This window comes from Colias eurytheme, chromosome 22 (assembly GCF_061535395.1).
Source record: "Colias eurytheme isolate Ceu_HAF_F1 chromosome 22, ilColEury1 Martin Lab GWU primary, whole genome shotgun sequence".
In the NCBI taxonomy this organism is placed as follows: domain Eukaryota; kingdom Metazoa; phylum Arthropoda; class Insecta; order Lepidoptera; family Pieridae; genus Colias; species Colias eurytheme.
Genome location: NC_143001.1, coordinates 8,390,723 through 8,407,459, shown reverse-complemented (window position 1 = coordinate 8,407,459; position 16,737 = coordinate 8,390,723). Strand labels below are relative to the sequence as shown.

Sequence of the window (16,737 nt, the reverse complement as noted above, 5' to 3'; positions counted from 1 at the left end):
TACTGCGTTTCCATGGCTGCCTCCGTTTGCGGTACCTCATCAGGCACCGGAGCAGAGCGTGATGGCGTTGGAGCGCCATCTTGCTTCCGCATTCCACCTCTTTTAGGCTTCGGGGCCTTACAGGCTGCGCTTCCAAGCCGATGCTCTGCCGGTAGCTTTGCCTCCGTGCATAGGGCACAGCGAGCGGAGGCGGCATCGCATCCACCAGCTTTATGGCCTGTTTCACTGCAGCGGAAGCAAGTGGCACTCCTGTCCGTCGGCGAGGAGCACGTGGCGCTGACATGGCCCACCTCCAGGCAGCGGTAACAGCGCAGGGGCTTCTGCTCGGTGAGAGAGACTTTCGCCGAAGCCCACCCAACCATTACGCGCCCCGCCTGCGCCAGCTTCTTCGCCGCAGTCACCGGGCAACTAACCCAGGCTGATACAGCACCTCGGGGGCCCGTGCGCAGGCCACCACACTTCACATGCTCCGCGGTACACTCCCCTGCGCGCGATACCGCAGCCGCAATGTCCTCGACTGTGGCCGAGTCATCCAGGCCAGTGATTCGCAGGTCTGCGCACTTGACCGGCCTGGACACCTTAACGTTATCCTCACCGAGGACCTCCCGCAATTTGGCGGCAAGGGAGTCCGCTTCCTTGGTGCTGGTAGCACCGGGGATCTCTAGTATCCTGGCACCAGTGACAGCGCGCTTAAAACGCATTGCACTGATGCCAATTTCGGCGAGGTCTATTCCACGCCGCGCCTCCGTTAAAACACCGGCGTAGGTTACGCCACGCTCCTTCGCACTCGGCTGCAGGGTAAGGACGACAGCCGAGGAATTCGGAGCGTGGAGCTTTCGCGACTTCTTCTTGCGGGACTTAGCCGCAGGCTTCTTCCCTTTCCCCTTATTTTCTTTTCCTCGCTTTCCGACCACAGTCCACTCTCCGACCTTTGACGGCTGCTGCGGGAGGCCGGATGACGTGGCCAGCGTATCTTTTCTGGGGGGCTTTGAACCCGCCGGATCAGGCTGCACGGGGACCCTTTCCTTCCCCTTCGCCAATTTCTTTTTCCTCTTCTTCGAGGTTGCCTCGATCTCCAAAGCTGGGACCGCCGTCTGCTTCGCGGTTTTCTTAATTGCGGGCCCAGACACCGATCTACCGGGTTGCGATGAAGCCGCAACACCTGCATATGTCCTCGCCTTTGATGGAGGGGGCGGTGCGAGGTCATCAGCCATCGCTTGTTCAGCCGCCTTTGCCGCTTTCCTGCTATCTGCCGCCAGTGGAGGTCTTATGCGCTTTTCCGGCAGCAGACGCTCCTCTAGAGCCTCAAATCTCGCGTTAATCATTGCTCCGACCTGGCGCAAGATATCCGAATCTTGGGGCTGAGCAGGCAGCGACGAGCCCTGAGAGGCCTTCACCTCTTGGAGTTCCCTTTTCAGGGAGTCGAGCTCCGCCTGTAGGCGGGAATTGGCTGCCTGCAGCAATCTCGTCTCCTCAGAGACAGTGTGTTTCTCTAATAGAGCTACTGACTGCTCAATGTCATCGTGGGCCAATTTCAAGGCCTTTTTGAAAGTGCCCTTGAGATTTGATGACTTGGTCATCACCTTCACGATTGCAGCCAGGTCATCGGCAATGCGGCGACTGAGAGCCTCCGACGTGTTTGTCTTTGCTGGAATGGGAGGGAGAGGAGCGCTAGCTTGCGCCACTTCAATGCGCTCGGCGCACTCAGCAACCTCCTTCTCGGCCTGCGCCTCCAACTCCCTCTTACGCAACCTCGTCATATCGAATGTGGCCTCGCGCCGAGTGGCGCTTGAACCCGATGGGCGGCCCTTCCCTCTTTTTGAGGTGGTCTTAATAAATGGGGATGTAAAAACCCCTGTGCCATCCTCTGTGTCGGAACCAGAACAGCTGGTGTCCAGCGTCCGCTTCCGCCACAGCCTGTCTTTTCCATCCGTTTCTATGATGCTGTTGACAGAGCTGGAGCTTGAACGCAGCACAGCCCTGCCCCGCCTTGTCTCGACACGCGCCGGAGACATACTTCCGTCAGTGTCTTCGAGGTCATAGAAGTTTTCAGTGTCCATAATTGTGTGTTTGCTAAAGTCGTCGTTGATCGGTTCAGAGTTAAAGGACATTTTTGTTCCCACGAGTATGGGGGATATAAAACGTCCATCCGGGCGGTGCCCCCTGCACCCGGATAACCCTTTTACACCATGGAGGTCGGGCGGTATCCATGGGTGTACACAGCTAAAAGCTCACGCTCTCCCGAGCCAAACTGTCCAGGAAGGACAGGAAATCCACGCCGCTGGACTACAACGCGGATTTGAGGGTTTTTGATGAGGTGTCCTTCCTCTCAGGCCAGCCGATTAAGGCAAGCCTCCTGGTCCGTCGTAGCTGCTAGACGTGACAACAACACTACGACGGATAACAGGTTGCCCGACGGGAGGCCGAAGCCTCTAACCAGGCGACAGAAAAGCCTGCCGCCCAGCCCGCCGCGCCGCGATTGATACAACCGCCATCCATCGCTGCAAAGCAGCCCGTCGTCCAGTAGGACTAAATCGTCCGCAACCACTGGTCGCCATACCTCGCCGCAAAAGCAGCACTGTTCGAAAACAAACCCAGCAATTTCTCTGCAAAGCAGAGATTGCAACGAGGACGTGGTAGCCCTCGAGTTCCTCCACGCTGATTTTGGTCCGCGCCGGCAAGACCACCGGTACCCCCCATATCTGGGAGGCCTTCCCCTATCCGCCACCTGAGGACGCGCCCGATGGGAGACCAGAAACTCCACACGGGAACCTAACCTAACCTAACCTAACCTAACCTAACCTAACCTAACCTAACCTAACCTAACCTAACCTAACCTAACCTAACCTAACCTAACCTAACCTAACCTTACTTTTAAAGAAAAACTACCAAACTAACTAAAAGTTAGGTTAGGTTATTTTAACCTAACTTTTCTGTAATAGGTTAGTTTAGGTGAAGTTTCTACAAAACTTAGGTTAGTTTAGGTGAGGTTTCTGTAATAGTTAGGTTAAGTTTCTATAAAAGTTAACCTAACTATTACAGAAAAAGTTTCTATAAAAGTTAGGTTAGTGTAGGTTAGGTTGCTGAAAAAGTTAGGTTAGTGTAGCTGAGGTTTGTATAATAGTTAGGTTAGTTTTGGTGAGGTTTCCATTATAGTTAATTTAATGTACGTGAGGTTGCTGATAAAGTTAGGTTAGTTTTGGTGAGTTTTCTGTAATAGTTAGGTTAATTTTGGTTAGGTTTCTACAAAAGTTAAGTTAGTTTAGGTGAGGTTACTATAATAGTTAGGTTGGTTTAGGTTAGGTTGCTGAAAAGTTAGGTTAGTATTGGTGTGTTTTTTATAATAGTTAGGTTAGTTTTGGTTAAGTTTCTACAAAAGTTAGGTTAATTTAGGTTAAGTTAATGTCAAAGTTAGGTTAGTTTATGTTAGGTTAATGTCAAAGTTAGGTTAGTTTAGGTTAGGTTAATGTCAAAGTTAGGTTAGTTTGGTTAAGTTACTGTCAAAGTTAGGTTAGTTTAGGTTAGGTTAATGTCAAAGTTAGGTTAGGTTTCAGCCCTGGTTAGGTTTCTTTCCTGGGTAAGTTTCCCTTATCAACTTAAAAAAAAAACAAAAAAAATTAGGTTTCTACAAAAGTTAGGTTAGTTTAGGAAAGGTTTGTATAGAAGTTAGGTTAGTGTAGGTGAGGTTGCTGAAAAACTTAGGTTACTGTAGGTGAGGTTGCTGAAAATTTTAGGTTACTGTAGGTGAGGTTGCTGAAAAACTTAGGTTAGTGTTGGTGAGGTTTCTATAATAGTTAGGTTAGTTTTGGTTAGCTTTCTACAAAAGTTAGGTTAGTTTAGGTTAGGTTAATGTCAAAGTTAGGTTAGTTTATGTTAGGTTAATGTCAAAGTTAGGTTAGTTTAGGTTAGGTTAAAGTCAAAGTTAGGTTAGTTTTGGTTAAGTTACTGTCAAAGTTAGGTTAGTTTAGGTTAGGTTAATGTCAAAGTTAGGTTAGGTTTCTGGCCTGGGTAGGTTTCTTTATAACAACTTAAAAAAAAAAAAAAAAAAAAAAAAAAACAGGAACTTAAAATATTCCTGTTGCCTTTTGTAAGAGTCCAAATTAAAAAATTTTCAAATATTCTCCTTCAGTTATCATTTTTCTATTCAAAAAAAAATTAAAAAAAAATAGGTATAAAATTGTGCAAACCGAGTTGATGTGCCTAAGAGATGTGGACTGGGAGGGTGGGTGGGCGCTGCGTTTCGTTTTTCGCCGTTTTCTCCTAAACCGGTGGGCGGATTTTTACAAATTTGGTATTAAATGAAACGTCTTTTTAGGCCGCATCCCTGGACACCAAATTGAATGGGGTGCATAGCCCAGTTCAATAGATATGGGTGGTGGCTCCCAACGTGATTTTCCTCGTTTTCTCCTAAACAGGTAAGCAAATCCTCATGAAATTATTATCAAACGATAGATCTCGCTATTGCGCATCCGTGGACATCAAATTCAATAATATTCATTTACTGGTTAATTAATTATTCGAGGGAGAGATTTAGCGCTTTTGGAAGTGATTTTCCGCTATAACTCCGCAGCGGATGGATAAATTTTCACAATATTAGTTTCAAATAAAAGTTCTTATTGATGCGCATCTATACATACCAAATTCAATGAAATTGAACATACGGTTAATAAAATATACGAGATAAGATTTTAACGCTAATCCGCATTATAAAACTTGGTTGAACAATAATTATTATGTAGTTTATGTAGTTATTTTGTTATTTACTTTTATTTTTATTTAAGACACCCTGTCTTACACCGTCTTTGAAGTATTTAGGGTAAAAACAACAAAAACTTCACGTACACAAATAAAATTATGCTGTTTTAAAAATGTTATATTATGTAGTTAAATGTATTATATTATAATATAGAAATGTAAAAAAAAATAAGCTGTACCTACCTTTTATAACTACTATCCTCCCTAAGCAGTAATTTACAAGAATAAACAATAATAATAATTAATTTTTACATATTAATGTCTTAAGTGTATCTAAAAGATAAAAAAAATACACTACAAATCCACACAATACATCTAAATAGGGTATATAAATTATAATATCATCTGATGTCGATAACTCGCAGATAAACTAAAAAAAAAATAATTAGCATGCCCACCCGGGCTCGAACCCCGGCCTTTTGGAGTGCTGCTGCGTTTATTCAGTTTTTCATCCGTCGCTTAGATGGCCTTGTTTCTAAATATAAACATTTTCATTATATCTATCGATAATCATAAGAATACGCATAACTAGATAAAAATTAATTTAATGTAGAATTTATTTTAATCATCATTTCTATAGTACTGTCCTAAAAATGGCTTAATAGAGTGTTCACGACAGAATATCGTTAGGCTTGAGTAAGGTGATAATAGATGGCGGTAATTTATTTATAGTATTTCTGTATCGCACTATAATTGTTTTTTCTCGAGTCCATATATAGAAGGGTCAGTGTAGCACCGAATTTAATAATAGGGTTGTTTTTTGGTTCGTTTGGTTGTTTGGTTGTTTGGGTCTTTGGTTGTTTGGGTCTTTGGTTCTTTGGTTCTTTCGTTCTTTCGTTCATTCGTTCTTACTCTTTGGTCTCTCCCGTCTCACTGATACGTCTTGTTCTTAGCTCGAGCAGCTAAGAACAATTCGTTCTGTGAAGACGTCTAAATTCTATAATAGGTTGTGAATGTTAAATTTTAACTCATCCAGGGTGTTGCATTGGCAACCCTAGGTGTGGGGAATTTGTGGGGAGCACAGAAATTACAATACGAATACAGGAACATACAATAGTGAATAGACAAGTTTTCCTACTTTCTACCGAAATACAGGCATGATACACTACGGCCAACGTAACTTGGCGGGCCTGAACTTCGCGCAGAAGGCTGCGCACGAACGTTTTTTAGGAACGAAATGGTGGCATGAGGCGGCGTGCGCGGGGCGGAGATCTAGGCTAGGGATTGACTCTATGTAAACACAATCATCCCTTTATTCGAACGAATATCGCAATCGATTTTTATCGATTTGAAATTTATTGATTTTTGTTTATATGAGATACTGAACGAAATAGCTTTACAAACTTATTGAATTTTGTCGTTAGTAAAAGAGATTTCGAGTTTAATAGCAAAAAAAAACTAATAACATTTTATTTTCATGGTTGTAAGGCATGATTTAGTTAAATATCATTTATTTATAAACGACCACTACAATAAGGACTGATTGAGAATATTTGAAACCTATTATAAAATTAAATATAAATATATTTCACAATTCAATTTCAATCGATTTGAAAAAAAAATCGATTAATCAATATCCTCAGACACGCATAGTGGACATCCCTTTTTGTTTACGTCGTATAACTTCGTGCATTTTCGGCAATTCTCGGTACGCAATTATGTATCTCAGTCACACGTTAACATTGGTGTCGTGTTCGTGTCGCTATCTCTGTCTTGAGTACAGGCGGTTACAAAAGTTTTCGTTGAGTTGATCGTTATTATTTGTTATTATTATATTGTTGAGTGTTAAGTTTAAATTTGTTCGTGTTTAAGTTTGTTTTAGTGATAATTTGGAATATTCTACTTGGAATTTTGTATTATTCGGGAACAAAGATGCCACCAAAGCATAATATGGTTTTAAATCGCCAGGCGAGAAAAATAATATTCGATTTAACGCAGTATTTTAAAAAAGAAAAAGAAGAAGGCGTAAAAAATGTTGACAAAGTTTTTTTAAGAGTTGCTGAGTGAATCCTGAATTCATTCGGTTATTTTTATTGCTTTATGTCTCATAGCGTTTTGATATTTATTTTATTTGTACTTGGTCTCTGTATAAGGAAATTTTTATTCGAATTTCAGTTTAAAAGAAATAAATGCCTATAACACTTTTTTTTACGAGTGTACATGCGCAAAAGTTCGTAGAGGCTATGTTCAGGCCCGCCAAGTTACGTTGGTCGTATTGTACAGGCGACAACGCGGGCTGTCAAATAAGTGATAAAATTGAAATGACATTTGATATTAGCATAGATCATAGAGGAAAGTAATATGCATAGATTAAACTTCATCTGTCAGGAGCGAAGGTAAACTGTCAAATGTCAGTTGTCACTTGTCAAATCTAGTGCTTTACAAACGGGGTGGGCGGAAGGTTGTATCGCTAAAGGAAAAAAATATTCATAAAAAGAAATATCCTGCGCTTTGTAAATTAGTGGTCGTTATGAGTTGTGCCAAGTATTATAAAGCCATTACAATTAGACACTGTTGAGGAAACGACCTGCGACGTCCATAGTCCACTCTGATTCTGTATTGGCCGTCGCCGACTTCCTGGCCTTTCGCGTCGACTCTACATTACGCCGTTATGGTGAGTAAAATAACATTATTTTCATAAGAATTTATTGTTTTTGCTTTATGCATCAAAATATTGCCACTATAACATTCGGGTTTAACTCTTATAACTGGATTTGTTTTGGAATAGTTTCAATGACAAAATTTTGCGATGCCGCGAATCTTAAGCTCTCCAACAAGCATCTAGCAAGCAATATTCGCTGTGGAGTTTGATTTACTATGATGTGTGAAAAGCATTCAAACTCTTAATTACATTCTAATAAGGTATACTTACTATATTACTGTGTGTATCAATATAATATTACTAGCTTTCCGCCCGCATTGTTACCGTTCCCGTGGGATTTCCGGGATGAAACCTATCCTATGTGTTTATCCAAGTTACCCTCTATATGTGTGCTAAATTTCATTGTATTCGGTTCAGTAGTATTTTCGTGAAAGAGTAACAAACACACACACACACATACATCCTCACAAACTTTCGCATTTATAATATTAGTAGGATAGCTATGGTCTTTGAATATTTTTAAATGCATCACACAAATTAAAATCTCTTGTTTGAAATTAACAAAGAAAAGCATAGAGCACTAGCACATAAAATCAATATTTGAATTTGTAATGATTTTATTGATATTTATTTTATGGAAAATGACAATAATTAAAAAAAAACATATTGGATATTGTGCTACTAATAGATGATAGAAAAAAAATATTGTCAATCATAATAATTTAAATATTGCTGTTAATTTCTACTAGATGGTGATTCCCCCAAAGAAATAGAACAAAAGATTGGATAATCTATTAATTATTATTAATTTCTGGGTATCCAACATGGGTTTGAGAGTGAATGACCATAATTCACCACGGCTGGTTATTGCGATAATGTGAATTTGCCAGTCAGTTCAGTTCATAGCATAATCTGTCTGGAAATAAGAGGTCACAATATGGCCCCAGGTCTTACTTTTTGAAATTATAAAGCACATTCTCCAATTACATTGACATGCAAATATACACTGCATAGTTACTCAAAAAACATTTTTTTATATATAAACATCAATAACAAAATAATATTTTAGGGTGAATACATCATTTAGGGCTGATTTTTCAATCCTTGGTTATTATTTTTTTTTTTATGTTATGGGGAGGCAAACGAGCGGACGCACTGCCTGGTGGTAAGCAGGTTGCGTCGCCCATAGACCATAACAGAGGTTATGATTGTTGCCTACCAGAGAGATATTGGAAGGATTAAGGGATTTGGAAGGAATTAGGGAGAAAGGGGCGAGGATGGGAGGGATTAAGGATAGGATGGGTTGGGGATAGGAAGGGATAGGGTTAAAACTTATTCGTCAAATAATGTATAAAACTACCATTTTAAAAACGTATTCTAATTCTGCCCGTATTTGACAGTTTACGTGATATTTTAATATGATAGTGTAATACTTTATTAGACGGATAAGTTTAATCCAAGCATTGAAAAATCAGCCCTTATTCTTACACTACACAATATTTGAAATGTCAATTAATTTATATTTATTATCCATAAGAATTGAATTTACTTATAAATGCTAATTCCCCAACGAGATAAGATGAAAATAAAACTTCCCTGTCGTACTTGTTCATGGAATTAAACTGTTAATAGAATACATAATTCATGTTGCTCGCCTGTAACCCCGGTGATTCCAACTGATTGAAATATATATATATATACATATTTTATTTACTTATCATCATAAAAAATTGATAGATAAAAATAATTAATAATAACTTGCTAATTGGATTAATCCTATTAGCACTTTTTAAATTTATTTTACACAATTTGATATAATCAGTTTAGTCAAAATATCAGTTAATCACAGAGCTCATTATGCATTGGAAAGTCACACAATCATCACATTAGTGTTTTACAGTTTACTCTTTACTTTATGGTGAGTTACATTGTGGATTTTATTCCATACCAATTACCATGTAGTAACTTATAATACTGTCGCTCGGCTTGGTTTCCTGCCCCTAGTTTCTCTGTTTTGGTCGCCGAGAGACTGAGTCGCCGGCGACTGGTCGACAGTGCGTAATAGCTCTACGTGGTACTGGCACATATACCCTATGTTTTCTAAATGCTACCAGTCACTATCTACAGTCATTGATTGATCTGGGAACTGGGCTGATCGAATGATTATTAGAGATCTTTAATCAATTAATTGAATTCATTGAAATTGTCGTGTACTTTCACGTGTCGGACAAATTCAAATCATTCTCGGTTGAGTCGGTACTTTACTGATAATTTTTACTTTGTATTTTACTGAATCTTTAATTTATAATTCGTAGAATACATATGCACAAAGATGCAAAAGGAATATGATATAATATGATAAATAAGAAAAATTTAAAAAGCGCCGATGGTTAGTGGAACGGCCGCGGCGTGCGCGACGCGAGAATTTTATCCGTACAGCCCCCCTAGTCAAGTGGCTTTCTGTTAGCGTAGCGTTCAATAGAATAGACTACGAATGTATGAGATTGACGTAAGCTGTAGATAAACGAATGAACAGCTTACGTCAATCTCATACATTCGTAGTCTATTCTATTGAACGCTACGCTAACAGAAAGCCACTTGACTAGGGGGGCAGGGCCTTTAGCCAAACGTCAAAACGCAATGGAATAGAATCCGCTAGCGATACTAATTGTCATAAGTGTACGATATTTCGCTAAGGATTTGTTCACCCTACCAACGACGAAGACGACCACAAACAAAATTTTCATCCTGTCGCAATTTAACAAAATTGTGAAAAACACACTTAAAAATAAAATATTAAAAATTTCCTGTCGTTCTGGTGATTGGAATTTTTTTTTGAGCTCAACGAATGAAAAAATAGATTTTTCGTTGAAACGGTGGCTCCTAGACAAAAATGTATTTGAAGTTTTTATAGATAATTTTATGAACTACAATTTTGGTAAAAGGTAATTATTTGTTTGATTAACTTACTGTCTCGGCGAAAATCGCAAAATACCTATTTTTATATTAACTGTACTCAATTTTTTTTCTTTCTGAGTACCAGTATGACGGGAAATTTTAATATTTTAAAGTGAAACTTTTATTACATCGTCTCAAACTTTTTGGTCTGTGTAGCGCATGTCGCGTGACGGTCGAACCGTACGATAATTATCGTACAAATACGATAATTTTGTGCCTAAGTTTCACTTTTACCGTGGTTTCATAAAACCACACAACATATTTTTAAAGTGAAACTTTTATTACATCGTCTCAAACTTTTTGGTCTGTGTAGCGCATGTCGCGTGTATAGCGGCTGCCGAGTAGGTATACCTACTCGGCAGCCGACCGACACGCGACATGCGCTACACAAAGCAGTGTTCGGAATCGTTCGAACAGTTTCACTTTTACCGTGGTTTCATAAAACCACACAACATTTTTATTTTGAACAAATTTCGGCAAGATTGGAATTTTGGTCGTGGTCGTCGTCATCGTTGGTAGTGTGACCGAATCATTACCAAAATGTCATGAGCTTATGTCAATAATTAGCGTTAGCAGTTTCTATTCCATGGCGTTAGGTACGTTTGTCTAAAGGCCCTGTAATGTTTAAACTTCAAAATTGAAATATGTATTGCATATTTATTAACGAAAATGTATTTATCTACACACAATAATATGAATATTGCTCGTTTGCCAATTACAAAGTGAGACTAAAGTTTAAAATATGATTATGGCCGCGATATATCAATTCATATTGAACAAACTCTCGGTAGTTTGTTTATTGTCCCTTTTCACAAATATGTAATTAATTAGAAATGTCGAGGTATGATGACTGCGCGGTGGCCGGTGAATATAAGTTCAGGTAGAGCAACATGTAGTCTAAGATCCCACTGCAGGATTACTTCGTTCATAGTATTTTTTATGAAACAAAAATTTTATCTAACCAGGTATATTTATAATTAGGAGAACATATGTATATCGACTAGATTTCCAGTCAAAATTTGGCCGCAAGCATTTTTAATGCATATTCATCATCTTTAACAGCCAGCAAGCTTCATTTGCGGCTGGATTTAACTAGGCAACCATATATGATAATTAAAAGAAAAAAAAAATAGCTTTAATTTGAATTTTGATATATGATTCATAAAATATGTGCGTTATGAACGTGTAACGTATAAATGGATTGAAATTATACCTGTTTGCAACAGGCTGCGAAGGGGTTGCGGCCAGTTAAAAAACGGCAACCGTGGCTTTTTAGAATCTTTTTCTCTGTAATTTGCCGTGATGTAGACTATAAATAATAAGTGAAAGGAAATTTTTTCCAAAAAATCGGTGTGAAAAAATTTAATTAAACATGCTTGCTGGCAACCTAGTCGATATAATATATTCTTCTAATTATAAATATACATAAATTTTGGTTTCATCAAAAAAACTATGAACGCACTAATCCTGCGGTGGGATCTAATACTAATATACTTACAAGGCTCTTAGGTTATGTTATAGGAATGTAAGCGAAGGTCCGTCGCGCCTCATGCCGCGGGGATATGAACCCCACTTTGGAGTTTATTACGAAATTCAGGGTAATAATTTTGAGTTTCAGGGTAATAATTTTTTTCAGTATTCGTACTTAGTAAAATATATTATATTGTACTATATGGGTCGTTTTCAAAATAATTGTACATTACTACAAAATGTTTGTCCCCCTAAAAAATCTTCGAAAAAAATATGGTTACGACTGAAATAAATCATTGTTAACGTTTTACAGACTAAACTTAAGCATACTGCATATCATTTCTGATAAAAAGCAATGAATTGCGATTCAAATTCTTACATAAATTTAATGTGAAAATAAAGTAACAAAAAAAGCTCCATACATTTTTTTATTGTCCCCTATGTGGACGACAATGAAAACTAATATTTTTATCAGAATTTTTGTATGAAACTTCCTATTTTTTTGTATCATAATTAAAAAGCAATGTTTGAAGTGTTATATCTGATAGATTAAACTATTTAAATTACCTTAAATAAACGAAGAATTACATATTATAAAAATGTCCCTATCAATCGTTACAATTTCGTGACACTGATTTATTGACATAATTAACCAACTTCTTGTATCACAAAGAAGAGGGATCTAACTCTAATCATTGGCAGCACTGGTCATGTCACGAAAAGTAAGGTCACATTAACGCGCCGCCATTTTGTTCGTCGTCCAGACATGGAAGAAGTCCAGTAGTGTGCTGTGCAAAAAATTTAGTTACAATTTCCTGACGACGTATTCTCAACAAAAGTAAGTACATTTTGAAGAATTCACCTACCGCAATTGTAATATACTTAAATTATGACTAGAGTAATAGATTACACTTTCAATCTAATGGTAAATGTGATTATGTTTTGTGTAAAAGTATTTCTTAGGTTATTTTTTACATGTTACTGACGAACAATTTCTTGACATTTACTGACGTCAGTAAATTGTAGACGGTAAAGCTGTGGTCTCATGTGTAAAGTATGAAAATAAGATATTAAAATGTGTGTTAAATTAATGTAACGAATAAAAATAAAGGAGAAAAACAATAAATCTCTCAAGATTATTTTTTTGTAACTACAGGCCATACTTTTTTAAACCATGATGTAGGGTTAGTAAAGTCGGGCTTAGGGACTTGACTTTTCCCGGGATCTGATAACTTTTTTATAGTGAAAGCGGATCAGTGAGTCTTGGCCTCCAATTTTACAAGTGGTTTCTGATGGGATAACGCTTGCCTTATTGCATTTAGTGTTGATCGCTTTTCCACCCACACGAGTGATGCTTACTTTTGTTTTTATTTTTATTCAAAATACATATATCCAACAGCTTTTTTTAGTTTCAGAATGCCGCTAACCGGTGCCGAACGGCAAAAAAATACATTGAAAAACTAAAAAAGCAAAACCCTGAAATATATGAAAAGAAAAGGAAAACACACCTCGAGAAAGTGAAACAAAGACAAAGAAAAATATCAGATCTTAATGACAGTGAAAAAGAAGCTCGAAGACAAAAATGGAAAGAAGCTAATGATAGAAGAAAAGAAAAGGAAAAGCAAACAGAGAATTATAAAAATTAATGTTTTGTTGTTTGTTGTTCTTACTTTTTTATATGTAATATTACCTTATTCTGAATACACCCTTACTTTTACAACTTCCTGACATTTCCTAACGAAACAGTTTACTGACAATTTCGTGACGTACAAATATTTTGAAAATGACCCATATAGTATATTGTAGTTATATACATATAGTGTTTTATGTATTATGCTTTGTTTTAATTCAGTTTTTTTTTCTTCTTTTTTTAACGTTATTATTGCTAATTGGCTACCTTAAGTTATAATTTGTCCTTTGCCTGAAGGTTGCCTGGCAGAGATGGCTTTGAGCCATAAGGCCGCCGTTTGTACATTTTAAATTGTTTTGTTTTATGTACTTTCATTGTAATATGCTGTACAATAAAGAGTAAATAAATAAATAAATAAATAAATAAAATTGCGAGCTTATATTATGTGTTTAGTGTACGTCGACGGGAAAGATTTTTAGTTGACGCAGAGTAAATGCCGAATGGAAAATTTTATCAATTAATCAGCTACTAGGTACGTAATATAAAAGTTTAAGATGAAATATCTAGTTGTTTTGTGAATACAATCATATCAAAAAACGATATCGAATCCTTCCTCGTTATAGCGTTTGTTTGTTGGATAATGTATATTATCTTGTAAGAAATCGTGCTCTACGTGTACCGGCCTCTTCTTTCTGCCTTCTCGCTTGTAACTTCCTTAATTGTATCGCGAGTTCGTTATTTACGTAAGAATCGCTTCGATAGAGCAGATTGCCAGACATGTTCAGTTTGGAGATAAGTATATGTTTTGGTTTGCTATAACGACTTTTGTTGGAAGAGCACTTTGGTTAGCAGGCACTAGGCAGCCGGCAGGAGAGGTGCGCCGCGCGGAACTCGCTCGTTACGGCACTAGATTGCTGTGCGATCCCTTTCTCGCTAATCGTCCAGCTTCATAAAGCCGGTTTTATAATACCTGATATTTCAAATTTTTGTTATGCAACAAGCTGACTTTGACTGGAATGCTTAGGATAACCTAACGATGAAACGGTCTTAAACCAGAAGATAAAGATTATTCATCGGTCAAACGGTCACCGATGACGGTGGACATTTAGCCTTTAGAAAAGTTCAGTGTGGGACACCGAGACCGAGTTTATAAATAGTTAAGTTCAAGGAGAGCTAAGTGTTCCGTTGGCGGCTAATAATAGCCGACTACGACTAGATCGACTAGAACTTGACACAGCATGAATGCATAAAAACTTGTATCTTTGCGGGTGCAGTCTATATTTAGGTTATAGCACCATTTGTATTCTGTGGCTGTGGTCCTGCGGGTGTGAGCTCTAATAGCTTCCACTTTGTGACTTGACTCAATTCAATTATTATTTTACGGGACACTGATTGATATCGATCTCTTAAAAATCAAAAGGACATCAACATGTCACGTGTACATTTTTAAATTAAATTGATATTATTTTGCAAGGGACAAGAATATGTAACTCAAAAAAGTACCTATCAACTTATTAAAGTGTCTCTTGCAGTACCCATTCATTAAAAACCGCGATAAATTTTCCATTTTCGTTCATGGTAATCCGTCTAATTACCTGAGTCCTGAACAAACGATATGGTTTTCAAGCCGATTTGGGTCGATCGTACATTAATTATTAATAGACTAGAGTAGATAATTTTTGAAACAAAAAAAAATCGCAGTCGGATGAAACCCATTAGAATATGATGAAAATAAAAGGAAAAATAAATTACTGTCAATCCGAGTTCGGGAAGTGGGAGGGGGGAGCTTTTAAGAGAAAAAAATGGTTTCTCTCGATTTCCGACAAAACTACAAGGCCTACCGAAAAAAATTCAATGGCAAAGTTGTAGGTAATAAAAAGATCTACAACTTTTGTATTGACAATTTATTCACATAACCTCAAAATTTAGGTGAAAAATTCAAAAAACCAAGTTTTTGGTTTTTTATTTTTATCTACTTCAAAATTTTTTTTTTCTACGAAATTTGGTGGAAACTTGCTTTATTATGTCCCAAATACACTGTAATTTATTTGATTGAAAATATTTATTTTTTCGCCTTATTTTGAATTAAAACCAAAAAAACAACCTAATTTTCAATCGAAAAGTCACCCGTCAAAATATCGGTTTTTTTCAAAAACTTGGGGAGCCTTTTATTTTTTAATTTTTTTTATTATTATTTAAAAGCATGGCGTATGTTGGGTTTTATCAAAAGGAATACTAAGGATTTTCACAGAACTGCGCCTTTGGTTATTTTATTCAATTCTCTCGTCCGCAGTGTGGTAGAATATGCTAGTGCAATATGGAACCCTCACTATCAACGACACATTGCACGAATAGAAAAAGTACAAAAGGCATTCACAAAATTTTTAGCTTTTAAGGATGCCCACATCAACTATAGGGCCCCATACAATGATAGGTTAGAGCATTTCAAACTTATTTCTTTGGAAAATCGTCGTCACCTTTTGGATCTTTATACTTTGCATAAAATCGTAAATGGAAATCTAAACACCAATCTTTTAACTTATATTAATTTAACTGTTCCCCGTTCAATCCCACGTTATGCAATAGTTAATACTTTTTCTGCCTCTTCGTCTCGTACAAACTTAAAGAAGTATAGCCCCATGAACAGACTAATGCGTGCTTTCAATAAGATTAATATAAATAATGATGTTGACATTTTTCACGACTCATTTTGGTCTTTCAAGAAAAAAATTATCAAAATTATCTCTACGGACACTGTTATTGAATGACTGTAAAAATGTTATTTGAATTCCTACAATTATTTTTGACAATATTGTTTTCACATTGCTCTACATCTAACATTTTTTTTTTCTGTGTATAATTATTTAGATTAAATATTAAATTCAATCCAATTCTCAAGTAATGCTGTATGTACCTGTAATTAGTAGCCAATTTAGATTAAGACTTTATGTACGATTATTTATATAATGTTACAAATTGAGTTACTGTTGGTGCATCATAAATAAATAAATAAATAAATAAATAAATAAATAAATATTATAAAAAATAAACATTACCATAGTAAATGTTCTCAGGAAATGCATACAAACAGTGTGATAATAAGCTTTTACTAAATCAGGCACACTTCTCGAACTCTATAATATCTTCTCTTGTATCGGCTTTTAGGTAATATTTCAAAAGAAAAAAAATTATCTGTTCTAAGTATAATATTTTACAGCATATGTTTTATTACAGCATATATTTTACAGGTAGTGTATTATTACAGCATATAATATTTTACAGGTAGTTTGAGAAGTGTGCCTGATTTAGTAAAAGCTAATTT

The 16,737-nt window shown here is 37.1% G+C and overlaps 1 protein-coding gene across 1 annotated transcript in view; it reads left to right on the top strand.

The window, feature by feature from the left end:
* Window positions 1-7,109: 7,109 nt before the first annotated feature.
* Window positions 7,110-16,737, top strand: part of LOC149898820 (beta-1,3-galactosyltransferase 5-like) — a 28,373-nt gene continuing 18,745 nt past the window's right edge. Inside the window, exon 1 of the mRNA XM_090114862.1 lies at window positions 7,110-7,369. The gene's annotated coding sequence lies outside the window, so the exon portion shown is untranslated. The remainder of the gene's footprint in view (window positions 7,370-16,737) is intronic.